The sequence below is a fragment of the Calonectris borealis genome, unplaced genomic scaffold, assembly GCF_964195595.1.
Source record: "Calonectris borealis unplaced genomic scaffold, bCalBor7.hap1.2 HAP1_SCAFFOLD_158, whole genome shotgun sequence".
NCBI lineage: Eukaryota > Metazoa > Chordata > Aves > Procellariiformes > Procellariidae > Calonectris > Calonectris borealis.
The window spans coordinates 93,499-119,814 of NW_027441544.1; the positions used below are offsets into that span (position 1 = coordinate 93,499).

Sequence of the window (26,316 nt, forward strand, 5' to 3'; positions counted from 1 at the left end):
AACAAAAATCCCAACGGATCTATTTCAGCACGTTAAAAAAAACAGCACCGAAGGCAGCAGAGGAATTCGGTCAGGACAAGGGAGAGGGTAGCAGTCGAGCTAAAGGAGGGTGCCAGGCAAACGGGTCAGCTCGAAATACAACGCGGCCTTTAAAAGCTCGAGCGATTCGAACGCTTAAAATCCGCGTGAGGACTAATTGACGCGATTCTGAACGCGTCCTTCGCAGAGAAGTAAACGCTCTCGCTGGTGTCGGAAAACGCCTCGTCCCTTCCTTACAGCACCGCTGCCGGGAGATAACCCCGTGAGGCTGCAGGACGAGGGCGCGCCGTAATCGGCATCTACGCTCACGGATCCGCCGCCACAGCTCCAGCCCTGGCGCTGCTGCTGCTGCTGCTGCTGCTGCGCATCTCGCTCGCTTGGCCGATAAAGCTGAAAGCGAAGCGTAAAACTTTGAAGAGTAAAATGAAAAAGAAAGAACAAATCTCAGCAATTCATTTTATGCTAAAAAGGCGTGCGTACGCTTACAGACGTACGACGAGAAGGCTTATACTATAAAAATATTTGATTTTCCTTTTGCGTTAATTGAAATTGCGTAGCTGTGAATTCATACCGTTAAATTATCTACCTCCAAACTACACAGCTATCGTTTGACTAGGGGTTTTGCGTGCGTCACATGACTAGGAGGGACGCCTGGCCAGCTGCGCCGAGACCGATGCTACCCAACTGCCGGGGAAACGCGCCACTGAAAGCGAGGCAGAAATAAAGGACTTCAGAGCGCTCTGCCAAAAGATCGGGAAAAAAACCCGATCAGTTGCCTCTCTTTTTAAACGTTTAGAGCAACTACCTAACTGCTTAAGCACACCTAATAAATTATACGCTACAGCTCTTTGGCAGTTGCAGTTTAAACAACGCAAGTCAGTTTGGAAGTTATACAATTTTCACTTTCTTTTTAAAATTTCGTTTACGATAGAAAAATCAGTGAGATAAGAGATCTCCCATACGGTTTTACTTTTTTTTTGGGGGGGGGTGGGGTGGGGGCAGGCGGTGGGGAATATCAAATCCCCGGTGCTGCAATACATCAGGCTACCAAAAAGGACCGGCAGGTTTGCTAACGCTGTCGGCCGTACCCGAGCGTGCGGAGGAACGCGTCTTTACGATCTCTCGACCGTTACACCCGAGAACCAAAGATCAGCCGTACGTCGACTATCGGAAGACGTGCTGCGCTTGGGTCTGTGCAAGGAAATCGACCTACCCCTTTTTTTTTTTTTTTCCAGAGAGAGCGCGAAAAGTCTCCTTGCGGATGACTTCTACTGCCGAGCACGTCATCTCTGAAGATCCATTCTGATGGGAAGTTCGTAAAAGGCGACTCCTTTGAACGAGAAAGATTTCCATTCTGGAAAATCTCTTTCCAACCAAAGTCAAAATTACGCGCTGCAGGTTAGGAAAAAGGACGCGATAGAAGCAGTAACTCACCAAAACCACATCAGGACTCTCTGTCGCTAGTTACGAGGCTGCTACCGCTTCTCGGGAAAGCCTGGAAAGCGCACCGAAGCGACGCCGATTTGTCCCGTGTTGTCCACGCCGCTTCTTTGACCTTGATTGCTTTTAGCACAGATGCTAGCATCTCAGTAAGGTGTTCGAGTGCTCCTGTAAGGCATTTTAAACACCGACTGACTGAAAAAGCATACAGCTTTTATCGTGAAAACAAAGCCTGTTTCTCCCGAACATCCCAGCTCTTACAAACGGTTCCTTTCCTCTTCTAGTCCAACATTATTTTCACAGCACCCTTTCCTAGCAAGCGCACAGAAACAGAAGAGCGTGCTTGCAGGAAGAGAAAACAGACGGAGGGAAGCAAGCTTTGCAGAGGCGTACCACGCTCCAGAACAGACCTCCTTTATTTTTAGTATTTGCGTTAAAATATTTCACGTTAAAAAATCATATAGAAGGAGAGCTGCCACGTTCCTCGTGTTAACTGTAAAGTCCGTGCTACGAGCACCTTAGGAAAAACGCAGACACATGTCACAGGCCTACCTCGTACTTGCAGACCACTAGGGATCCTTTCCACCTGTCTCGTACTTTCACGGCAGTTGACGTTCTGCTGAGAGGAAAGGGAAAAAAAAAACAAACAACGTTTAGCACAAAGCTTCCTCTTCTGTGAAGGCTACAGCTGAGTGGAGGAGAAAGTATTTGGCATCGTCTTTGGTGCGGTTGTTGAGACAGGCCACTAGAGCTTCTGCACGTTTCAGACAACCGTGCCTTTTTTTTGGCTCATTGGCAGCTTTAGTTTCGCGAGAACTCACTTGCCTAGAAAGAGGAGTGACAGAGAAGGAAAAGAGAGGTCAGGCAGCAAGAGAGCTCTGCAGGCTGCCACCAGTCAACGTCGCACTCTTAAGGAAAAACAAACAAACAAACAACCAACCAAACAAACAAAAAAAAAACAAACAAAAAAAACCCCAAAACACACAAACACAAAAAAACCCCGCAAAACCCAACAACAAAACAAAACTTTGACGTTGTACCTTTCTTTTCTTTTGGAGCTCGTCCCTGTCTCAGCTGATCGTCTCGTCAGAGCACGAAGTGCAGATGATCCGTATCCCGATGACATCTGCACGCGATGAACACGTGTTCAGAAATAGTCCAGATCTGTAAGACTGGTGTCATTTGTGTGGTTCCAAGCATCCTAACTCCATTTTACTGACCAATGCATTTGTGAGGAAACTAAGTAGCTTTTAAACGTAGCCTCTCCTTGGGGAGAAAAATGCGTTAGGGAGTGAAAAAAAGGATGATTCAGAGCTCCCAACCATGACGGAGCAGCGGGAAAACTAATGAAAGCGAAGACCAACAGCAGCAACGCGAAGCGGCATTTGGCTTTAATTCCGATCACGTACTTAAGCGGCTCGCCAAGTCTATGCCTCGATCCCATGAATGACTAGCCCCCCCCAAAAGGGGGGGCTTTTTTCCTTCAAAGTCCTAGATTGAAGACTCCACCGAACAGAATGGGGATGGAGCCACAGGACAACATGCCATCAACACTCTAATGAAAAAAAAGTCAAGTAAAAATCAAGTTGAAGTATCAGTTTCCATCGTGTCTCGTTCATTACGTTTCTAGTAGTACCTGGGTGCTCCAAAATTCACTCTCCTGACACCACGTAGTACTACAAATTACGATTACGCGTGTAAAAATAAAAGGCTATTTCCAACCTGCCCGTAAAATCAGTACGAACAAACAGAAGAGAAACACTTGACCCTAAAGAAGGTCACAGGCAGCTCTTAATTTATCGTAGGCGAAAGCTCATTCTTTTCCCTGAAAGGAAAACGCTCGTAACTACCCAGGGACCGATTCGGGAACGAGGCACGCGCGCTCTGTTAACGGCAACCGTTCATCAGCTTTTCTGCACCGGCACAAATTTGCCTTTTCCCTGGGTTTGACGCGGAGCACCTGCAGCGTCCTTGAACGCGCCAATGTTTCTCCCCGCTCCCCCGGCCCCACACGTGCCGTTACCTGAGCAGCAAGCGGCGTCAACCGCGCAGGATTTTCTTCACGTGACGCAGAAGGTGACGCTGGGAAAAGAGGAGGCACAAAATGAACCTGTTTGTCACACCCAGCCAACGGTGAAAACCCAGGGAAGGATTCTGCCGTGCGGGGCCGGGCTGTGCACCCCCGGAGCTCCAGCCGGCCGGTTTCGCTCCCCTTTGCCGGGTACCGGGGAGACACCGCCGCCTCGTGCTGCCGCCTGCCCCCCGGGGAGAGCCGGGGGACCCCCACCTCACTTCAGCCCTCGGGAACGGGGCTGAAAGGTCCGATCCCGGTGCCGGGGGAGCAGAGGCGAGCTGGCTGGGACCAGCTTTTGCTCCTGGAACAGCCCTGGGGTGGACCTGTCCCTCCCTTTCAAACGCTCCAGCAGTTTCGGGGGCAGAAGGCCGTTTCTAAGCCCTCTCTCCAGCAGCTCCTCCCTCGACTCGGCCCGCGAAGCCCCCAGTCTGCCTGCAGGGAGGGCTGGGGGGTCCCCGGCCCCACGGGGCGACAGTGGGGACTCGCAGGGAGGATCTGTTTGCACAAAGCGCCCCCCCCCTCCCGCCCGCCGGCCCCCCGCCCCGGCCCGGCCCACTGCGCGGCCCCCCTAGGGCACGCAGCCCCCCCCCCAACTCCCCACTCCCCAGATGCTCACAGGCCCTCCCCCGCCTGGAGCCCCCCCAGCCCCTGTCCCCGGAGCCTGCAGAACCGCCCCCCCCCGCCACAGCCCGGCTCCCCGGGCCCGCGGCCCCTCACACTCACGCTGCGCCGCCGCCTCGGTGCAAAGCCCGCCGCGCGCCCCGTTGAAATACCGTCCGCAACCAATCAGCGCGCGGCTCCACCGGACCGCCCGCGCGAGGCACGCCGGGAGTTGGCACCGCGCATGCACACGGCGCCCCGTCCGCAACCAATCAGCGGGCGGCTCCACCGGACCGCCCGCGCGAGGCACGCCGGGAGTTGTAGTCGGCGCCCCGGGACCGCGCATGCGCACGGCGCCCCGTTGAAATACCGTCCGCAACCAATCAGCGCGCGGCTCCACCGGACCGCCCGCGCGAGGCACGCCGGGAGTTGTAGTCGGCGCCCCGGCACCGCGCATGCGCACGGCGCCCCGTTGAAGTACTGTCCGCAACCAATGAACGCGCGGCTCCACCGGCCCGCCCGCGCGAGGCACGCCGGGAGTTGTAGTCGGCGCCCTAGGACCGCGCATGCGCACGGCGCCCCGGGACCGCGCATGCGCACGGCTCGCAGCCCCTCCCCAGCGTTTGCAAGCACTTCCCAGCCCCAGGACCCCCGGAGCTCACAGCACCCGACCACACCATTTTCCAGCCCCCTGGGAGCCCCACTCTCAAGTCCCGCCAGGACCCACAGCCCCACTCCCCAGCTCTTGGGGGACCTTGATCTCGATGGTCCGGGAGTCCTCCAGGTGTACTCTCTGGTCTGGACGTCCGTCTCTATGGTCCGGGAGTCCTCCAGGTGTACTCTCTAGGCCGGACTTTGCTCTCTATGGTCCGGCAGTCCTCCAGGGGTACTCTCTAGGCCGGACTTTGCTCTCTATGGTCCGGCAGTCCTCCGGGATACTCTCTAGGCCGGACTTTGCTCTCTATGGTCCGGCAGTCCTCCAGGGGGTACTCTCTAGGCCGGACTTTGCTCTCTATGGTCCGGGAGTCCTCCAGGGGGTACTCTCTAGGCCGGACTTTGCTCTCTATGGTCCGGCAGTCCTCCAGGGGTACTCTCTAGGCCGGACTTTGCTCTCTATGGTCCGGCAGTCCTCCAGGGGGTACTCTCTAGGCCGGACTTTGCTCTCTATGGTCCGGCAGTCCTCCAGGGGTACTCTCTAGGCCGGACTTTGCTCTCTATGGTCCGGCAGTCCTCCAGGGGGTACTCTCTAGGCCGGACTTTGCTCTCTATGGTCCGGCAGTCCTCCAGGGGGTACTCTCTAGGCCGGACTTTGCTCTCTATGGTCCGGCAGTCCTCCAGGGGGTACTCTCTAGGCCGGACTTTGCTCTCTATGGTCCGGGAGTCCTCCAGGGGGTACTCTCTAGGCCGGACTTTGCACTCTATGGTCCGGCAGTCCTCCAGGGGTACTCTCTAGGCCGGACTTTGCTCTCTATGGTCCGGCAGTCCTCCAGGGGGTACTCTCTAGGCCGGACTTTGCTCTCTATGGTCCGGCAGTCCTCCAGGGGGTACTCTCTAGGCCGGACTCTGCTCTCTATGGTCCGGCAGTCCTCCAGGGGGTACTCTCTAGGCCGGACTCTGCTCTCTATGGTCCGGCAGTCCTCCAGGGGGTACTCTCTAGGCCGGACTCTGCTCTCTATGGTCCGGCAGTCCTCCAGGGGGTACTCTCTAGGCCGGACTTTGCTCTCTATGGTCCGGCAGTCCTCCAGGGGTACTCTCTAGGCCGGACTTTGCTCTCTATGGTCCGGCAGTCCTCCAGGGTGTACTCTCTAGGCCGGACTTTGCTCTCTATGGTCCGGCAGTCCTCCGGGATACTCTCTAGGCCGGACTTTGCTCTCTATGGTCCGGCAGTCCTCCAGGGGTACTCTCTAGGCCGGACTTTGCTCTCTATGGTCCGGCAGTCCTCCAGGGGTACTCTCTAGGCCGGACTTTGCTCTCTATGGTCCGCAAGTTCCCCACGTGCACTCTCTGCTCCGGACGACCGCCTCGATGGTCCAGAAGTCCTCCAGCTGTACTCTCTAGGCCGGACATTTTCCTCTATGGTGCGGAAGTCCCCCGGGTACATTCTATGCGTCTGGACCTCCGTCTCTATGGTCCGGAAGTCCTCCAGGTGTACTCTCTGGGCCGGGAGTCCGCCATCTCTATGGTCCGGGAGTCCTCCAGCTATACTCTCTGGTCTGGTCTCTATGGTCCGGAAGTCCTCCAGCCCCTCTCCCCGACCCCCTAGGGCTCGCAGCCCCCCCCAGCCCCACTCCCCGGCCCCCCCGGGATGCACAGCCCCACTCCTCGGCCCCCTCGGGGGTCCGCAGCCCCCCCACTCCCCCTCCCCAGATGCTCAGAGGGGGAAAGGAACGGCTCGGCCTCAAGCTCTGCGGGCTGCCTGTGGCCCCTGCAGAGCCCACGATCCTCGGCAGCCCACACGCGGGGCGAAGCTCGCAGCCCGAGGAGGAGTCACAGGGAGCCGCCGCTCCTGCCACAACCCTCCTTCCCAGCCTGCTGCTGGAGCACAAGGCACTTGAAAGCAGCAGGAAAGAACAAGGAGGGCCTCGCAAGATGGCAGGAATAACGCGGGGAGCCTAAAGCGTTTAGCCAGGCAGGGCTTGCCACTCACCTTGTGCCGGGGTTGAATCCCAGCCGGCAACTCAGCACCACACAACCGCTCCCTCGCTGCCCCCTCAGCGGGAGGGGGGAGAGAATTGGAAGGGCAAAAGTGAAAACACTCCACTCGTAAGGAAAAGGGGGGAAAAAAAAAAAACCCAAACAACAGAGAGAAAAACCCCAGACAGACAAGCGGTACAAACGAAAACAACGGCTCGCCGCCAACCGCCCGATGCCCGCCCAGCCAGCCGCAGCCCAGCAGCGGCCCCCCCGCCGACCTCCCCCCCGAGTTTTATTTCCTGACGTCACAGGGTCTGGAACATCCCCTGGGTCCGCCGGGGTCAGCTCTCCCAGCGGTGCCCCCTCCCAGGCCCTCGCGCACCCCCAGCCCGCTCGCCGGCAGGGCGGGGCGAGGAGCAGCACAGCCCCCGGCGCCGTGCAAGCGCTGCGCAGCGGGAACTCACGCAGCCCCGCGTCACCGACGCCGTTCTCAGCACAAACCCAAAACGCAGGAGGAGGGAGAGCGGGGTGGGAGTGGGGGGCGGGGGAGCGGGAGGGGGGTGCCAGAGTTTGGGCGGGGGGCAACGGGCAGGTTGGCGGGGCAGGCAGCACCCCAGGGGTCCGGGCCCCTCAAATGGCTGGTGTTTCACCCCAAAGCTTCCCCAAATCGGGGGTTTTTTTGCTTTTGTATAATATCAAAGCTGGGGTTTTTTCCTTTTCCAAAATATTCCACTGGGAGGTTTTTCAACGCTTTTTCACAACAAAACTTGGTGATTTTTGCTTTTTCGTTTTGTGCATGAAAATGGGGGTTTTTTTGCTTTCCGGCTGCCCAAATCCTGGTGGATTTGGCTTTCCCGGGAGCTCCAAGTTGGGTATTTTTCCCCCAAAAATGCGGGTTTTCTTTTTCCCAACCCCTTGCAGGCCCCGAATTAGGGGTTTTGTGGTGTTTTTAGGCCACGGCGGCAGGTCCCGCTCTGTGTGCACGGCCCTGCAGGGGAAAGTCCCTGTTGGGGGGACCGGCCCCCAATCAGGATGGGAAAAGACGGAAAAAGAGAACAGGGAAGAGGCAGCTTTTGAAAGCGCTTTTGGATCTTCAACAGAGAGGTGGTTCGGGGGGGTGGGGGGGGTGAAGAGTTTTTAAATCCTTTCTATAAACAGGGTTTCTTTGCATTTTAAAAACCTTATCTATCATAGACGTTTACGCTTAACGTATTTACACATACCTCTCTCTCTATATATTTAGTGAATATATTTATGTTTCACTTATACCCCCCGATTTCCCACTCATTATATATAATACCTGCTCAGACTAGATATCTGTCGACTTACATATTTTGACACTTCAATGTCTTTATAGACTTCTCTATTTACACTTACGTATATTTACACTTATCTCTTTATAGACTTAGATTTTAGACTTAGATATCTATTTGCACTTATAGATCATCTCTTAGATTACATATAACGCCTATTTAGGCTCTCTATGTAACACGTAGTAAGTGTAGACAGCGGTATCTATTCAGCCTTTTTTCTATTTTCAATTCCTTCATACATAAAATATATCATCCCTTTTGCGTTTGGAAGTGCTTTCTTTTTTAATTTATATAGACGGGAGTTCTTTTTGTATTTTAAAACCCTATATACGTCTTCCGGATTTTTTTATGCTCTAAAATCCTTTAGATAATAGGGCAGATATAGGTTCCTATTTTGAAATCCTTGTATACATATAAAGGAATATTATTTTTCAATATATAGAACAAGGAGAGATTTTTCTCTATTTCGAGGCCTCACAGACAGATTTAGAGTTTTTAAAAATTTTTGAACCCCCCCAGGAATTATCAGGCACTTTTGGGCTGTGACCCCCTTTGTGGGGGGGGGGGGACCCCCCATGGCCCCCCATTCCCCACTCACCTGCTCCTCCACGGCATCATCAGCCCGCCAGTGATGTTGGGGTGCCCCAAATGACATCATCACCCCTCCAGGCCCCCAACCCCCCCTTTTTATTCAGCCCCCAAAAAGGCACAACATGAGGGAAATGGCCCCAACCGGCAGCTCGTTACTTTAATAATGCCGTTGGCGTATGTACGCACGCACCCCCGCCAAAAAGGGGTGCTCTGCTAGAAAGATAAAGGAGGGGCGGCCCCCCCAAACGCTTGCAGCCCCCCCTCAGCCCCCGTCCCGCAGGCTGGCAGCCGGCCCCTTACCCTCAGCACGCCCAACGACCGGCAGGCAAACCCGGGCCGGGGGTCTCTCCTGAGCACCACGGGACGCTTACAGCACGGCATCTGAAAAACAAAAATCCCAACGGATCTATTTCAGCACGTTAAAAAAAACAGCACCGAAGGCAGCAGAGGAATTCGGTCAGGACAAGGGAGAGGGTAGCAGTCGAGCTAAAGGAGGGTGCCAGGCAAACGGGTCAGCTCGAAATACAACGCGGCCTTTAAAAGCTCGAGCGATTCGAACGCTTAAAATCCGCGTGAGGACTAATTGACGCGATTCTGAACGCGTCCTTCGCAGAGAAGTAAACGCTCTCGCTGGTGTCGGAAAACGCCTCGTCCCTTCCTTACAGCACCGCTGCCGGGAGATAACCCCGTGAGGCTGCAGGACGAGGGCGCGCCGTAATCGGCATCTACGCTCACGGATCCGCCGCCACAGCTCCAGCCCTGGCGCTGCTGCTGCTGCTGCTGCTGCGCATCTCGCTCGCTTGGCCGATAAAGCTGAAAGCGAAGCGTAAAACTTTGAAGAGTAAAATGAAAAAGAAAGAACAAATCTCAGCAATTCATTTTATGCTAAAAAGGCGTGCGTACGCTTACAGACGTACGACGAGAAGGCTTATACTATAAAAATATTTGATTTTCCTTTTGCGTTAATTGAAATTGCGTAGCTGTGAATTCATACCGTTAAATTATCTACCTCCAAACTACACAGCTATCGTTTGACTAGGGGTTTTGCGTGCGTCACATGACTAGGAGGGACGCCTGGCCAGCTGCGCCGAGACCGATGCTACCCAACTGCCGGGGAAACGCGCCACTGAAAGCGAGGCAGAAATAAAGGACTTCAGAGCGCTCTGCCAAAAGATCGGGAAAAAAACCCGATCAGTTGCCTCTCTTTTTAAACGTTTAGAGCAACTACCTAACTGCTTAAGCACACCTAATAAATTATACGCTACAGCTCTTTGGCAGTTGCAGTTTAAACAACGCAAGTCAGTTTGGAAGTTATACAATTTTCACTTTCTTTTTAAAATTTCGTTTACGATAGAAAAATCAGTGAGATAAGAGATCTCCCATACGGTTTTACTTTTTTTTTGGGGGGGGGTGGGGTGGGGGCAGGCGGTGGGGAATATCAAATCCCCGGTGCTGCAATACATCAGGCTACCAAAAAGGACCGGCAGGTTTGCTAACGCTGTCGGCCGTACCCGAGCGTGCGGAGGAACGCGTCTTTACGATCTCTCGACCGTTACACCCGAGAACCAAAGATCAGCCGTACGTCGACTATCGGAAGACGTGCTGCGCTTGGGTCTGTGCAAGGAAATCGACCTACCCCTTTTTTTTTTTTTTTCCAGAGAGAGCGCGAAAAGTCTCCTTGCGGATGACTTCTACTGCCGAGCACGTCATCTCTGAAGATCCATTCTGATGGGAAGTTCGTAAAAGGCGACTCCTTTGAACGAGAAAGATTTCCATTCTGGAAAATCTCTTTCCAACCAAAGTCAAAATTACGCGCTGCAGGTTAGGAAAAAGGACGCGATAGAAGCAGTAACTCACCAAAACCACATCAGGACTCTCTGTCGCTAGTTACGAGGCTGCTACCGCTTCTCGGGAAAGCCTGGAAAGCGCACCGAAGCGACGCCGATTTGTCCCGTGTTGTCCACGCCGCTTCTTTGACCTTGATTGCTTTTAGCACAGATGCTAGCATCTCAGTAAGGTGTTCGAGTGCTCCTGTAAGGCATTTTAAACACCGACTGACTGAAAAAGCATACAGCTTTTATCGTGAAAACAAAGCCTGTTTCTCCCGAACATCCCAGCTCTTACAAACGGTTCCTTTCCTCTTCTAGTCCAACATTATTTTCACAGCACCCTTTCCTAGCAAGCGCACAGAAACAGAAGAGCGTGCTTGCAGGAAGAGAAAACAGACGGAGGGAAGCAAGCTTTGCAGAGGCGTACCACGCTCCAGAACAGACCTCCTTTATTTTTAGTATTTGCGTTAAAATATTTCACGTTAAAAAATCATATAGAAGGAGAGCTGCCACGTTCCTCGTGTTAACTGTAAAGTCCGTGCTACGAGCACCTTAGGAAAAACGCAGACACATGTCACAGGCCTACCTCGTACTTGCAGACCACTAGGGATCCTTTCCACCTGTCTCGTACTTTCACGGCAGTTGACGTTCTGCTGAGAGGAAAGGGAAAAAAAAAACAAACAACGTTTAGCACAAAGCTTCCTCTTCTGTGAAGGCTACAGCTGAGTGGAGGAGAAAGTATTTGGCATCGTCTTTGGTGCGGTTGTTGAGACAGGCCACTAGAGCTTCTGCACGTTTCAGACAACCGTGCCTTTTTTTTGGCTCATTGGCAGCTTTAGTTTCGCGAGAACTCACTTGCCTAGAAAGAGGAGTGACAGAGAAGGAAAAGAGAGGTCAGGCAGCAAGAGAGCTCTGCAGGCTGCCACCAGTCAACGTCGCACTCTTAAGGAAAAACAAACAAACAACCAACCAACCAAACAAACAAAAAAAAAACAAACAAAAAAAACCCCAAAACACACAAACACAAAAAAACCCCGCAAAACCCAACAACAAAACAAAACTTTGACGTTGTACCTTTCTTTTCTTTTGGAGCTCGTCCCTGTCTCAGCTGATCGTCTCGTCAGAGCACGAAGTGCAGATGATCCGTATCCCGATGACATCTGCACGCGATGAACACGTGTTCAGAAATAGTCCAGATCTGTAAGACTGGTGTCATTTGTGTGGTTCCAAGCATCCTAACTCCATTTTACTGACCAATGCATTTGTGAGGAAACTAAGTAGCTTTTAAACGTAGCCTCTCCTTGGGGAGAAAAATGCGTTAGGGAGTGAAAAAAAGGATGATTCAGAGCTCCCAACCATGACGGAGCAGCGGGAAAACTAATGAAAGCGAAGACCAACAGCAGCAACGCGAAGCGGCATTTGGCTTTAATTCCGATCACGTACTTAAGCGGCTCGCCAAGTCTATGCCTCGATCCCATGAATGACTAGCCCCCCCCAAAAGGGGGGGCTTTTTTCCTTCAAAGTCCTAGATTGAAGACTCCACTGAACAGAATGGGGATGGAGCCACAGGACAACATGCCATCAACACTCTAATGAAAAAAAAGTCAAGTAAAAATCAAGTTGAAGTATCAGTTTCCATCGTGTCTCGTTCATTACGTTTCTAGTAGTACCTGGGTGCTCCAAAATTCACTCTCCTGACACCACGTAGTACTACAAATTACGATTACGCGTGTAAAAATAAAAGGCTATTTCCAACCTGCCCATAAAATCAGTACGAACAAACAGAAGAGAAACACTTGACCCTAAAGAAGGTCACAGGCAGCTCTTAATTTATCGTAGGCGAAAGCTCATTCTTTTCCCTGAAAGGAAAACGCTCGTAACTACCCAGGGACCGATTCGGGAACGAGGCACGCGCGCTCTGTTAACGGCAACTGTTCATCAGCTTTTCTGCACCGGCACAAATTTGCCTTTTCCCTGGGTTTGACGTGGAGCACCTGCAGCGTCCTTGAACGCGCCAATGTTTCCCCCCGCTCCCCCGGCCCCACACGTGCCGTTACCTGAGCAGCAAGCGGCGTCAACCGCGCAGGATTTTCTTCACGTGACGCAGAAGGTGACGCTGGGAAAAGAGGAGGCACAAAATGAACCTGTTTGTCACACCCAGCCAACGGTGAAAACCCAGGGAAGGATTCTGCCGTGCGGGGCCGGGCTGTGCACCCCCGGAGCTCCAGCCGGCCGGTTTCGCTCCCCTTTGCCGGGTACCGGGGAGACACCGCCGCCTCGTGCTGCCGCCTGCCCCCCGGGGAGAGCCGGGGGACCCCCACCTCACTTCAGCCCTCGGGAACGGGGCTGAAAGGTCCGATCCCGGTGCCGGGGGAGCAGAGGCGAGCTGGCTGGGACCAGCTTTTGCTCCTGGAACAGCCCTGGGGTGGACCTGTCCCTCCCTTTCAAACGCTCCAGCAGTTTCGGGGGCAGAAGGCCGTTTCTAAGCCCTCTCTCCAGCAGCTCCTCCCTCGACTCGGCCCGCGAAGCCCCCAGTCTGCCTGCAGGGAGGGCTGGGGGGTCCCCGGCCCCACGGGGCGACAGTGGGGACTCGCAGGGAGGATCTGTTTGCACAAAGCGCCCCCCCCCTCCCGCCCGCCGGCCCCCCGCCCCGGCCCGGCCCACTGCGCGGCCCCCCTAGGGCACGCAGCCCCCCCCCCAACTCCCCACTCCCCAGATGCTCACAGGCCCTCCCCCGCCTGGAGCCCCCCCAGCCCCTGTCCCCGGAGCCTGCAGAACCGCCCCCCCCCGCCACAGCCCGGCTCCCCGGGCCCGCGGCTCCTCACACTCACGCTGCGCCGCCGCCTCGGTGCAAAGCCCGCCGCGCGCCCCGTTGAAATACCGTCCGCAACCAATCAGCGCGCGGCTCCACCGGACCGCCCGCGCGAGGCACGCCGGGAGTTGGCACCGCGCATGCACACGGCGCCCCGTCCGCAACCAATCAGCGGGCGGCTCCACCGGACCGCCCGCGCGAGGCACGCCGGGAGTTGTAGTCGGCGCCCCGGGACCGCGCATGCGCACGGCGCCCCGTTGAAATACCGTCCGCAACCAATCAGCGCGCGGCTCCACCGGACCGCCCGCGCGAGGCACGCCGGGAGTTGTAGTCGGCGCCCCGGCACCGCGCATGCGCACGGCGCCCCGTTGAAGTACTGTCCGCAACCAATGAACGCGCGGCTCCACCGGCCCGCCCGCGCGAGGCACGCCGGGAGTTGTAGTCGGCGCCCTAGGACCGCGCATGCGCACGGCGCCCCGGGACCGCGCATGCGCACGGCTCGCAGCCCCTCCCCAGCGTTTGCAAGCACTTCCCAGCCCCAGGACCCCCGGAGCTCACAGCACCCGACCACACCATTTTCCAGCCCCCTGGGAGCCCCACTCTCAAGTCCCGCCAGGACCCACAGCCCCACTCCCCAGCTCTTGGGGGACCTTGATCTCGATGGTCCGGGAGTCCTCCAGGTGTACTCTCTGGTCTGGACGTCCGTCTCTATGGTCCGGGAGTCCTCCAGGTGTACTCTCTAGGCCGGACTTTGCTCTCTATGGTCCGGCAGTCCTCCAGGGGTACTCTCTAGGCCGGACTTTGCTCTCTATGGTCCGGCAGTCCTCCGGGATACTCTCTAGGCCGGACTTTGCTCTCTATGGTCCGGCAGTCCTCCAGGGGGTACTCTCTAGGCCGGACTTTGCTCTCTATGGTCCGGGAGTCCTCCAGGGGGTACTCTCTAGGCCGGACTTTGCTCTCTATGGTCCGGCAGTCCTCCAGGGGTACTCTCTAGGCCGGACTTTGCTCTCTATGGTCCGGCAGTCCTCCAGGGGGTACTCTCTAGGCCGGACTTTGCTCTCTATGGTCCGGCAGTCCTCCAGGGGTACTCTCTAGGCCGGACTTTGCTCTCTATGGTCCGGCAGTCCTCCAGGGGGTACTCTCTAGGCCGGACTTTGCTCTCTATGGTCCGGCAGTCCTCCAGGGGGTACTCTCTAGGCCGGACTTTGCTCTCTATGGTCCGGCAGTCCTCCAGGGGGTACTCTCTAGGCCGGACTTTGCTCTCTATGGTCCGGGAGTCCTCCAGGGGGTACTCTCTAGGCCGGACTTTGCACTCTATGGTCCGGCAGTCCTCCAGGGGTACTCTCTAGGCCGGACTCTGCTCTCTATGGTCCGGCAGTCCTCCAGGGGGTACTCTCTAGGCCGGACTTTGCTCTCTATGGTCCGGCAGTCCTCCAGGGGGTACTCTCTAGGCCGGACTTTGCTCTCTATGGTCCGGCAGTCCTCCAGGGGGTACTCTCTAGGCCGGACTTTGCTCTCTATGGTCCGGCAGTCCTCCAGGGGGTACTCTCTAGGCCGGACTTTGCTCTCTATGGTCCGGCAGTCCTCCAGGGGTACTCTGTAGGCCGGACTTTGCTCTCTATGGTCCGGCAGTCCTCCAGGGGTACTCTCTAGGCCGGACTTTGCTCTCTATGGTCCGGCAGTCCTCCAGGGTGTACTCTCTAGGCCGGACTTTGCTCTCTATGGTCCGGCAGTCCTCCGGGATACTCTCTAGGCCGGACTTTGCTCTCTATGGTCCGGCAGTCCTCCAGGGGTACTCTCTAGGCCGGACTTTGCTCTCTATGGTCCGGCAGTCCTCCAGGGGTACTCTCTAGGCCGGACTTTGCTCTCTATGGTCCGCAAGTTCCCCACGTGCACTCTCTGCTCCGGACGACCGCCTCGATGGTCCAGAAGTCCTCCAGCTGTACTCTCTAGGCCGGACATTTTCCTCTATGGTGCGGAAGTCCCCCGGGTACATTCTATGCGTCTGGACCTCCGTCTCTATGGTCCGGAAGTCCTCCAGGTGTACTCTCTGGGCCGGGAGTCCGCCATCTCTATGGTCCGGGAGTCCTCCAGCTATACTCTCTGGTCTGGTCTCTATGGTCCGGAAGTCCTCCAGCCCCTCTCCCCGACCCCCTAGGGCTCGCAGCCCCCCCCAGCCCCACTCCCCGGCCCCCCCGGGATGCACAGCCCCACTCCTCGGCCCCCTCGGGGGTCCGCAGCCCCCCCACTCCCCCTCCCCAGATGCTCAGAGGGGGAAAGGAACGGCTCGGCCTCAAGCTCTGCGGGCTGCCTGTGGCCCCTGCAGAGCCCACGATCCTCGGCAGCCCACACGCGGGGCGAAGCTCGCAGCCCGAGGAGGAGTCACAGGGAGCCGCCGCTCCTGCCACAACCCTCCTTCCCAGCCTGCTGCTGGAGCACAAGGCACTTGAAAGCAGCAGGAAAGAACAAGGAGGGCCTCGCAAGATGGCAGGAATAACGCGGGGAGCCTAAAGCGTTTAGCCAGGCAGGGCTTGCCACTCACCTTGTGCCGTGGTTGAATCCCAGCCGGCAACTCAGCACCACACAACCGCTCCCTCGCTGCCCCCTCAGCGGGAGGGGGGAGAGAATTGGAAGGGCAAAAGTGAAAACACTCCACTCGTAAGGAAAAGGGGGGAAAAAAAAAAAACCCAAACAACAGAGAGAAAAACCCCAGACAGACAAGCGGTACAAACGAAAACAACGGCTCGCCGCCAACCGCCCGATGCCCGCCCAGCCAGCCGCAGCCCAGCAGCGGCCCCCCCGCCGACCTCCCCCCCGAGTTTTATTTCCTGACGTCACAGGGTCTGGAACATCCCCTGGGTCCGCCGGGGTCAGCTCTCCCAGCGGTGCCCCCTCCCAGGCCCTCGCGCACCCCCAGCCCGCTCGCCGGCAGGGCGGGGCGAGGAGCAGCACAGCCCCTGGCGCCGTGCAAGCGCTGCGCAGCGGGAACTCGCGCAGCCCCGCGTCACCGACGCCGTTCTCAGCACAAACCCAAAACGCAGGAGGAGGGAGAGCGGGGTGGGAGTGGGGGGCGGGGGAGCGGGAGGGGGGTGCCAGAGTTTGGGCGGGGGGCAACGGGCAGGTTGGCGGGGCAGGCAGCACCCCAGGGGTCCGGGCCCCTCAAATGGCTGGTGTTTCACCCCAAAGCTTCCCCAAATCGGGGGTTTTTTTGCTTTTGTATAATATCAAAGCTGGGGTTTTTTCCTTTTCCAAAATATTCCACTGGGAGGTTTTTCAACGCTTTTTCACAACAAAACTTGGTGATTTTTGCTTTTTCGTTTTGTGCATGAAAATGGGGGTTTTTTTGCTTTCCGGCTGCCCAAATCCTGGTGGATTTGGCTTTCCCGGGAGCTCCAAGTTGGGTATTTTTCCCCCAAAAATGCGGGTTTTCTTTTTCCCAACCCCTTGCAGGCCCCGAATTAGGGGTTTTGTGGTGTTTTTAGGCCACGGCGGCAGGTCCCGCTCTGTGTGCACGGCCCTGCAGGGGAAAGTCCCTGTTGGGGGGACCGGCCCCCAATCAGGATGGGAAAAGACGGAAAAAGAGAACAGGGAAGAGGCAGCTTTTGAAAGCGCTTTTGGATCTTCAACAGAGAGGTGGTTCGGGGGGGTGGGGGGGGTGAAGAGTTTTTAAATCCTTTCTATAAACAGGGTTTCTTTGCATTTTAAAAACCTTATCTATCATAGACGTTTACGCTTAACGTATTTACACATACCTCTCTCTCTATATATTTAGTGAATATATTTATGTTTCACTTATACCCCCCGATTTCCCACTCATTATATATAATACCTGCTCAGACTAGATATCTGTCGACTTACATATTTTGACACTTCAATGTCTTTATAGACTTCTCTATTTACACTTACGTATATTTACACTTATCTCTTTATAGACTTAGATTTTAGACTTAGATATCTATTTGCACTTATAGATCATCTCTTAGATTACATATAACGCCTATTTAGGCTCTCTATGTAACACGTAGTAAGTGTAGACAGCGGTATCTATTCAGACTTTTTTCTATTTTCAATTCCTTCATACATAAAATATATCATCCCTTCTGCGTTTGGAAGTGCTTTCTTTTTTAATTTATATAGACGGGAGTTCTTTTTGTATTTTAAAACCCTATATACGTCTTCCGGATTTTTTTATGCTCTAAAATCCTTTAGATAATAGGGCAGATATAGGTTCCTATTTTGAAATCCTTGTATACATATAAAGGAATATTATTTTTCAATATATAGAACAAGGAGAGATTTTTCTCTATTTCGAGGCCTCACAGACAGATTTAGAGTTTTTAAAAATTTTTGAACCCCCCCAGGAATTATCAGGCACTTTTGGGCTGTGACCCCCTTTGTGGGGGGGGGGGGACCCCCCATGGCCCCCCATTCCCCACTCACCTGCTCCTCCACGGCATCATCAGCCCGCCAGTGATGTTGGGGTGCCCCAAATGACATCATCACCCCTCCAGGCCCCCAACCCCCCCTTTTTATTCAGCCCCCAAAAAGGCACAACATGAGGGAAATGGCCCCAACCGGCAGCTCGTTACTTTAATAATGCCGTTGGCGTATGTACGCACGCACCCCCGCCAAAAAGGGGTGCTCTGCTAGAAAGATAAAGGAGGGGCGGCCCCCCCAAACGCTTGCAGCCCCCCCTCAGCCCCCGTCCCGCAGGCTGGCAGCCGGCCCCTTACCCTCAGCACGCCCAACGACCGGCAGGCAAACCCGGGCCGGGGGTCTCTCCTGAGCACCACGGGACGCTTACAGCACGGCATCTGAAAAACAAAAATCCCAACGGATCTATTTCAGCACGTTAAAAAAAACAGCACCGAAGGCAGCAGAGGAATTCGGTCAGGACAAGGGAGAGGGTAGCAGTCGAGCTAAAGGAGGGTGCCAGGCAAACGGGTCAGCTCGAAATACAACGCGGCCTTTAAAAGCTCGAGCGATTCGAACGCTTAAAATCCGCGTGAGGACTAATTGACGCGATTCTGAACGCGTCCTTCGCAGAGAAGTAAACGCTCTCGCTGGTGTCGGAAAACGCCTCGTCCCTTCCTTACAGCACCGCTGCCGGGAGATAACCCCGTGAGGCTGCAGGACGAGGGCGCGCCGTAATCGGCATCTACGCTCACGGATCCGCCGCCACAGCTCCAGCCCTGGCGCTGCTGCTGCTGCTGCTGCTGCGCATCTCGCTCGCTTGGCCGATAAAGCTGAAAGCGAAGCGTAAAACTTTGAAGAGTAAAATGAAAAAGAAAGAACAAATCTCAGCAATTCATTTTATGCTAAAAAGGCGTGCGTACGCTTACAGACGTACGACGAGAAGGCTTATACTATAAAAATATTTGATTTTCCTTTTGCGTTAATTGAAATTGCGTAGCTGTGAATTCATACCGTTAAATTATCTACCTCCAAACTACACAGCTATCGTTTGACTAGGGGTTTTGCGTGCGTCACATGACTAGGAGGGACGCCTGGCCAGCTGCGCCGAGACCGATGCTACCCAACTGCCGGGGAAACGCGCCACTGAAAGCGAGGCAGAAATAAAGGACTTCAGAGCGCTCTGCCAAAAGATCGGGAAAAAAACCCGATCAGTTGCCTCTCTTTTTAAACGTTTAGAGCAACTACCTAACTGCTTAAGCACACCTAATAAATTATACGCTACAGCTCTTTGGCAGTTGCAGTTTAAACAACGCAAGTCAGTTTGGAAGTTATACAATTTTCACTTTCTTTTTAAAATTTCGTTTACGATAGAAAAATCAGTGAGATAAGAGATCTCCCATACGGTTTTACTTTTTTTTTGGGGGGGGGTGGGGTGGGGGCAGGCGGTGGGGAATATCAAATCCCCGGTGCTGCAATACATCAGGCTACCAAAAAGGACCGGCAGGTTTGCTAACGCTGTCGGCCGTACCCGAGCGTGCGGAGGAACGCGTCTTTACGATCTCTCGACCGTTACACCCGAGAACCAAAGATCAGCCGTACGTCGACTATCGGAAGACGTGCTGCGCTTGGGTCTGTGCAAGGAAATCGACCTACCCCTTTTTTTTTTTTTTTCCAGAGAGAGCGCGAAAAGTCTCCTTGCGGATGACTTCTACTGCCGAGCACGTCATCTCTGAAGATCCATTCTGATGGGAAGTTCGTAAAAGGCGACTCCTTTGAACGAGAAAGATTTCCATTCTGGAAAATCTCTTTCCAACCAAAGTCAAAATTACGCGCTGCAGGTTAGGAAAAAGGACGCGATAGAAGCAGTAACTCACCAAAACCACATCAGGACTCTCTGTCGCTAGTTACGAGGCTGCTACCGCTTCTCGGGAAAGCCTGGAAAGCGCACCGAAGCGACGCCGATTTGTCCCGTGTTGTCCACGCCGCTTCTTTGACCTTGATTGCTTTTAGCACAGATGCTAGCATCTCAGTAAGGTGTTCGAGTGCTCCTGTAAGGCATTTTAAACACCGACTGACTGAAAAAGCATACAGCTTTTATCGTGAAAACAAAGCCTGTTTCTCCCGAACATCCCAGCTCTTACAAACGGTTCCTTTCCTCTTCTAGTCCAACATTATTTTCACAGCACCCTTTCCTAGCAAGCGCACAGAAACAGAAGAGCGTGCTTGCAGGAAGAGAAAACAGACGGAGGGAAGCAAGCTTTGCAGAGGCGTACCACGCTCCAGAACAGACCTCCTTTATTTTTAGTATTTGCGTTAAAATATTTCACGTTAAAAAATCATATAGAAGGAGAGCTGCCACGTTCCTCGTGTTAACTGTAAAGTCCGTGCTACGAGCACCTTAGGAAAAACGCAGACACATGTCACAGGCCTACCTCGTACTTGCAGACCACTAGGGATCCTTTCCACCTGTCTCGTACTTTCACGGCAGTTGACGTTCTGCTGAGAGGAAAGGGAAAAAAAAAACAAACAACGTTTAGCACAAAGCTTCCTCTTCTGTGAAGGCTACAGCTGAGTGGAGGAGAAAGTATTTGGCATCGTCTTTGGTGCGGTTGTTGAGACAGGCCACTAGAGCTTCTGCACGTTTCAGACAACCGTGCCTTTTTTTTGGCTCATTGGCAGCTTTAGTTTCGCGAGAACTCACTTGCCTAGAAAGAGGAGTGACAGAGAAGGAAAAGAGAGGTCAGGCAGCAAGAGAGCTCTGCAGGCTGCCACCAGTCAACGTCGCACTCTTAAGGAAAAACAAACAAACAAACAACCAACCAACCAAACAAAAAAAAAACAAACAAAAAAAACCCCAAAACACACAAACACAAAAAAACCCCGCAAAACCCAACAACAAAACAAAACTTTGACGTTGTACCTTTCTTTTCTTTTGGAGCTCGTCCCTGTCTCAGCTGATCGTCTCGTCAGAGCACGAAGTGCAGATGATCCGTATCCCGATGACATCTGCACGCGATGAACACGTGTTCAGAAATAGTCCAGATCTGTAAGACTGGTGTCATTTGTGTGGTTCCAAGCATCCTAACTCCATTTTACTGACCAATGCATTTGTGAGGAAACTAAGTAGCTTTTAAACGTAGCCTCTCCTTGGGGAGAAAAATGCGTTAGGGAGTGAAAAAAAGGATGATTCAGAGCTCCCAACCATGACGGAGCAGCGGGAAAACTAATGAAAGCGAAGACCAACAGCAGCAACGCGAAGCGGCATTTGGCTTTAATTCCGATCACGTACTTAAGCGGCTCGCCAAGTCTATGCCTCGATCCCATGAATGACTAGCCCCCCCCAAAAGGGGGGGCTTTTTTCCTTCAAAGTCCTAGATTGAAGACTCCACCGAACAGAATGGGGATGGAGCCACAGGACAACATGCCATCAACACTCTAATGAAAAAAAAGTCAAGTAAAAATCAAGTTGAAGTATCAGTTTCCATCGTGTCTCGTTCATTACGTTTCTAGTAGTACCTGGGTGCTCCAAAATTCACTCTCCTGACGCCACGTAGTACTACAAATTACGATTACGCGTGTAAAAATAAAAGGCTATTTCCAACCTGCCCGTAAAATCAGTACGAACAAACAGAAGAGAAACACTTGACCCTAAAGAAGGTCACAGGCAGCTCTTAATTTATCGTAGGCGAAAGCTCATTCTTTTCCCTGAAAGGAAAACGCTCGTAACTACCCAGGGACCGATTCGGGAACGAGGCACGCGCGCTCTGTTAACGGCAACCGTTCATCAGCTTTTCTGCACCGGCACAAATTTGCCTTTTCCCTGGGTTTGACGCGGAGCACCTGCAGCGTCCTTGAACGCGCCAATGTTTCTCCCCGCTCCCCCGGCCCCACACGTGCCGTTACCTGAGCAGCAAGCGGCGTCAACCGCGCAGGATTTTCTTCACGTGACGCAGAAGGTGACGCTGGGAAAAGAGGAGGCACAAAATGAACCTGTTTGTCACACCCAGCCAACGGTGAAAACCCAGGGAAGGATTCTGCCGTGCGGGGCCGGGCTGTGCACCCCCGGAGCTCCAGCCGGCCGGTTTCGCTCCCCTTTGCCGGGTACCGGGGAGACACCGCCGCCTCGTGCTGCCGCCTGCCCCCCGGGGAGAGCCGGGGGACCCCCACCTCACTTCAGCCCTCGGGAACGGGGCTGAAAGGTCCGATCCCGGTGCCGGGGGAGCAGAGGCGAGCTGGCTGGGACCAGCTTTTGCTCCTGGAACAGCCCTGGGGTGGACCTGTCCCTCCCTTTCAAACGCTCCAGCAGTTTCGGGGGCAGAAGGCCGTTTCTAAGCCCTCTCTCCAGCAGCTCCTCCCTCGACTCGGCCCGCGAAGCCCCCAGTCTGCCTGCAGGGAGGGCTGGGGGGTCCCCGGCCCCACGGGGCGACAGTGGGGACTCGCAGGGAGGATCTGTTTGCACAAAGCGCCCCCCCCCTCCCGCCCGCCGGCCCCCCGCCCCGGCCCGGCCCACTGCGCGGCCCCCCTAGGGCACGCAGCCCCCCCCCCAACTCCCCACTCCCCAGATGCTCACAGGCCCTCCCCCGCCTGGAGCCCCCCCAGCCCCTGTCCCCGGAGCCTGCAGAACCGCCCCCCCCCGCCACAGCCCGGCTCCCCGGGCCCGCGGCTCCTCACACTCACGCTGCGCCGCCGCCTCGGTGCAAAGCCCGCCGCGCGCCCCGTTGAAATACCGTCCGCAACCAATCAGCGCGCGGCTCCACCGGACCGCCCGCGCGAGGCACGCCGGGAGTTGGCACCGCGCATGCACACGGCGCCCCGTCCGCAACCAATCAGCGGGCGGCTCCACCGGACCGCCCGCGCGAGGCACGCCGGGAGTTGTAGTCGGCGCCCCGGGACCGCGCATGCGCACGGCGCCCCGTTGAAATACCGTCCGCAACCAATCAGCGCGCGGCTCCACCGGACCGCCCGCGCGAGGCACGCCGGGAGTTGTAGTCGGCGCCCCGGCACCGCGCATGCGCACGGCGCCCCGTTGAAGTACTGTCCGCAACCAATGAACGCGCGGCTCCACCGGCCCGCCCGCGCGAGGCACGCCGGGAGTTGTAGTCGGCGCCCTAGGACCGCGCATGCGCACGGCGCCCCGGGACCGCGCATGCGCACGGCTCGCAGCCCCTCCCCAGCGTTTGCAAGCACTTCCCAGCCCCAGGACCCCCGGAGCTCACAGCACCCGACCACACCATTTTCCAGCCCCCTGGGAGCCCCACTCTCAAGTCCCGCCAGGACCCACAGCCCCACTCCCCAGCTCTTGGGGGACCTTGATCTCGATGGTCCGGGAGTCCTCCAGGTGTACTCTCTGGTCTGGACGTCCGTCTCTATGGTCCGGGAGTCCTCCAGGTGTACTCTCTAGGCCGGACTTTGCTCTCTATGGTCCGGCAGTCCTCCAGGGGTACTCTCTAGGCCGGACTTTGCTCTCTATGGTCCGGCAGTCCTCCAGGGGTACTCTCTAGGCCGGACTTTGCTCTCTATGGTCCGGCAGTCCTCCAGGGGTACTCTCTAGGCCGGACTTTGCTCTCTATGGTCCGGCAGTCCTCCAGGGGTACTCTCTAGGCCGGACTTTGCTCTCTATGGTCCGCAAGTTCCCCACGTGCACTCTCTGCTCCGGACGACCGCCTCGATGGTCCAGAAGTCCTCCAGCTGTACTCTCTAGGCCGGACATTTTCCTCTATGGTGCGGAAGTCCCCCGGGTACATTCTATGCGTCTGGACCTCCGTCTCTATGGTCCGGAAGTCCTCCAGGTGTACTCTCTGGGCCGGGAGTCCGCCATCTCTATGGTCCGGGAGTCCTCCAGCTATACTCTCTGGTCTGGTCTCTATGGTCCGGAAGTCCTCCAGCCCCTCTCCCCGACCCCCTAGGGCTCGCAGCCCCCCCCAGCCCCACTCCCCGGCCCCCCCGGGATGCACAGCCCCACTCCTCGGCCCCCTCGGGGGTCCGCAGCCCCCCCACTCCCCCTCCCCAGATGCTCAGAGGGGGAAAGGAACGGCTCGGCCTCAAGCTCTGCGGGCTGCCTGTGGCCCCTGCAGAGCCCACGATCCTCGGCAGCCCACACGCGGGGCGAAGCTCGCAGCCCGAGGAGGAGTCACAGGGAGCCGCCGCTCCTGCCACAACCCTCCTTCCCAGCCTGCTGCTGGAGCACAAGGCACTTGAAAGCAGCAGGAAAGAACAAGGAGGGCCTCGCAAGATGGCAGGAATAACGCGGGGAGCCTAAAGCGTTTAGCCAGGCAGGGCTTGCCACTCACCTTGTGCCGGGGTTGAATCCCAGCCGGCAACTCAGCACCACACAACCGCTCCCTCGCTGCCCCCTCAGCGGGAGGGGGGAGAGAATTGGAAGGGCAAAAGTGAAAACACTCCACTCGTAAGGAAAAGGGGGGAAAAAAAAAAAACCCAAACAACAGAGAGAAAAACCCCAGACAGACAAGCGGTACAAACGAAAACAACGGCTCGCCGCCAACCGCCCGATGCCCGCCCAGCCAGCCGCAGCCCAGCAGCGGCCCCCCCGCCGACCTCCCCCCCGAGTTTTATTTCCTGACGTCACAGGGTCTGGAACATCCCCTGGGTCCGCCGGGGTCAGCTCTCCCAGCGGTGCCCCCTCCCAGGCCCTCGCGCACCCCCAGCCCGCTCGCCGGCAGGGCGGGGCGAGGAGCAGCACAGCCCCCGGCGCCGTGCAAGCGCTGCGCAGCGGGAACTCACGCAGCCCCGCGTCACCGACGCCGTTCTCAGCACAAACCCAAAACGCAGGAGGAGGGAGAGCGGGGTGGGAGTGGGGGGCGGGGGAGCGGGAGGGGGGTGCCAGAGTTTGGGCGGGGGGCAACGGGCAGGTTGGCGGGGCAGGCAGCACCCCAGGGGTCCGGGCCCCTCAAATGGCTGGTGTTTCACCCCAAAGCTTCCCCAAATCGGGGGTTTTTTTGCTTTTGTATAATATCAAAGCTGGGGTTTTTTCCTTTTCCAAAATATTCCACTGGGAGGTTTTTCAACGCTTTTTCACAACAAAACTTGGTGATTTTTGCTTTTTCGTTTTGTGCACGAAAATGGGGGTTTTTTTGCTTTCCGGCTGCCCAAATCCTGGTGGATTTGGCTTTCCCGGGAGCTCCAAGTTGGGTATTTTTCCCCCAAAAATGCGGGTTTTCTTTTTCCCAACCCCTTGCAGGCCCCGAATTAGGGGTTTTGTGGTGTTTTTAGGCCACGGCGGCAGGTCCCGCTCTGTGTGCACGGCCCTGCAGGGGAAAGTCCCTGTTGGGGGGACCGGCCCCCAATCAGGATGGGAAAAGACGGAAAAAGAGAACAGGGAAGAGGCAGCTTTTGAAAGCGCTTTTGGATCTTCAACAGAGAGGTGGTTCGGGGGGGTGGGGGGGGTGAAGAGTTTTTAAATCCTTTCTATAAACAGGGTTTCTTTGCATTTTAAAAACCTTATCTATCATAGACGTTTACGCTTAACGTATTTACACATACCTCTCTCTCTATATATTTAGTGAATATATTTATGTTTCACTTATACCCCCCGATTTCCCACTCATTATATATAATACCTGCTCAGACTAGATATCTGTCGACTTACATATTTTGACACTTCAATGTCTTTATAGACTTCTCTATTTACACTTACGTATATTTACACTTATCTCTTTATAGACTTAGATTTTAGACTTAGATATCTATTTGCACTTATAGATCATCTCTTAGATTACATATAACGCCTATTTAGGCTCTCTATGTAACACGTAGTAAGTGTAGACAGCGGTATCTATTCAGACTTTTTTCTATTTTCAATTCCTTCATACATAAAATATATCATCCCTTCTGCGTTTGGAAGTGCTTTCTTTTTTAATTTATATAGACGGGAGTTCTTTTTGTATTTTAAAACCCTATATACGTCTTCCGGATTTTTTTATGCTCTAAAATCCTTTAGATAATAGGGCAGATATAGGTTCCTATTTTGAAATCCTTGTATACATATAAAGGAATATTATTTTTCAATATATAGAACAAGGAGAGATTTTTCTCTATTTCGAGGCCTCACAGACAGATTTAGAGTTTTTAAAAATTTTTGAACCCCCCCAGGAATTATCAGGCACTTTTGGGCTGTGACCCCCTTTGTGGGGGGGGGGGGACCCCCCATGGCCCCCCATTCCCCACTCACCTGCTCCTCCACGGCATCATCAGCCCGCCAGTGATGTTGGGGTGCCCCAAATGACATCATCACCCCTCCAGGCCCCCAACCCCCCCTTTTTATTCAGCCCCCAAAAAGGCACAACATGAGGGAAATGGCCCCAACTGGCAGCTCGTTACTTTAATAATGCCGTTGGCGTATGTACGCACGCACCCCCGCCAAAAAGGGGTGCTCTGCTAGAAAGATAAAGGAGGGGCGGCCCCCCCAAACGCTTGCAGCCCCCCCTCAGCCCCCGTCCCGCAGGCTGGCAGCCGGCCCCTTACCCTCAGCACGCCCAACGACCGGCAGGCAAACCCGGGCCGGGGGTCTCTCCTGAGCACCACGGGACGCTTACAGCACGGCATCTGAAA

General features: G+C 55.2%; 3 long non-coding RNA genes across 3 annotated transcripts; all 3 read right to left on the reverse strand.

The window, feature by feature from the left end:
• LOC142077124 (uncharacterized) lies at positions 1–2,681 on the reverse strand. Its single transcript, XR_012671566.1, has 3 exons — positions 2,032–2,681; positions 1,128–1,647; positions 1–429 (listed from the first exon to the last, which is right to left on the reverse strand). It is a non-coding gene; the product is annotated as an uncharacterized LOC142077124 (long non-coding RNA).
• A 6,397-nt stretch (positions 2,682–9,078) lies between these two features.
• Positions 9,079–11,756, reverse strand: LOC142077126 (uncharacterized). Its single transcript, XR_012671568.1, has 4 exons — positions 11,107–11,756; positions 10,549–10,722; positions 10,203–10,444; positions 9,079–9,504 (listed from the first exon to the last, which is right to left on the reverse strand). It is a non-coding gene; the product is annotated as an uncharacterized LOC142077126 (long non-coding RNA).
• Positions 11,757–18,152: 6,396 nt separating this feature from the next.
• Positions 18,153–20,830, reverse strand: LOC142077125 (uncharacterized). The gene is made up of 3 exons (XR_012671567.1): positions 20,181–20,830; positions 19,277–19,796; positions 18,153–18,578 (listed from the first exon to the last, which is right to left on the reverse strand). It is a non-coding gene; the product is annotated as an uncharacterized LOC142077125 (long non-coding RNA).
• Between the last annotated feature and the right edge of the window lie 5,486 nt (positions 20,831–26,316).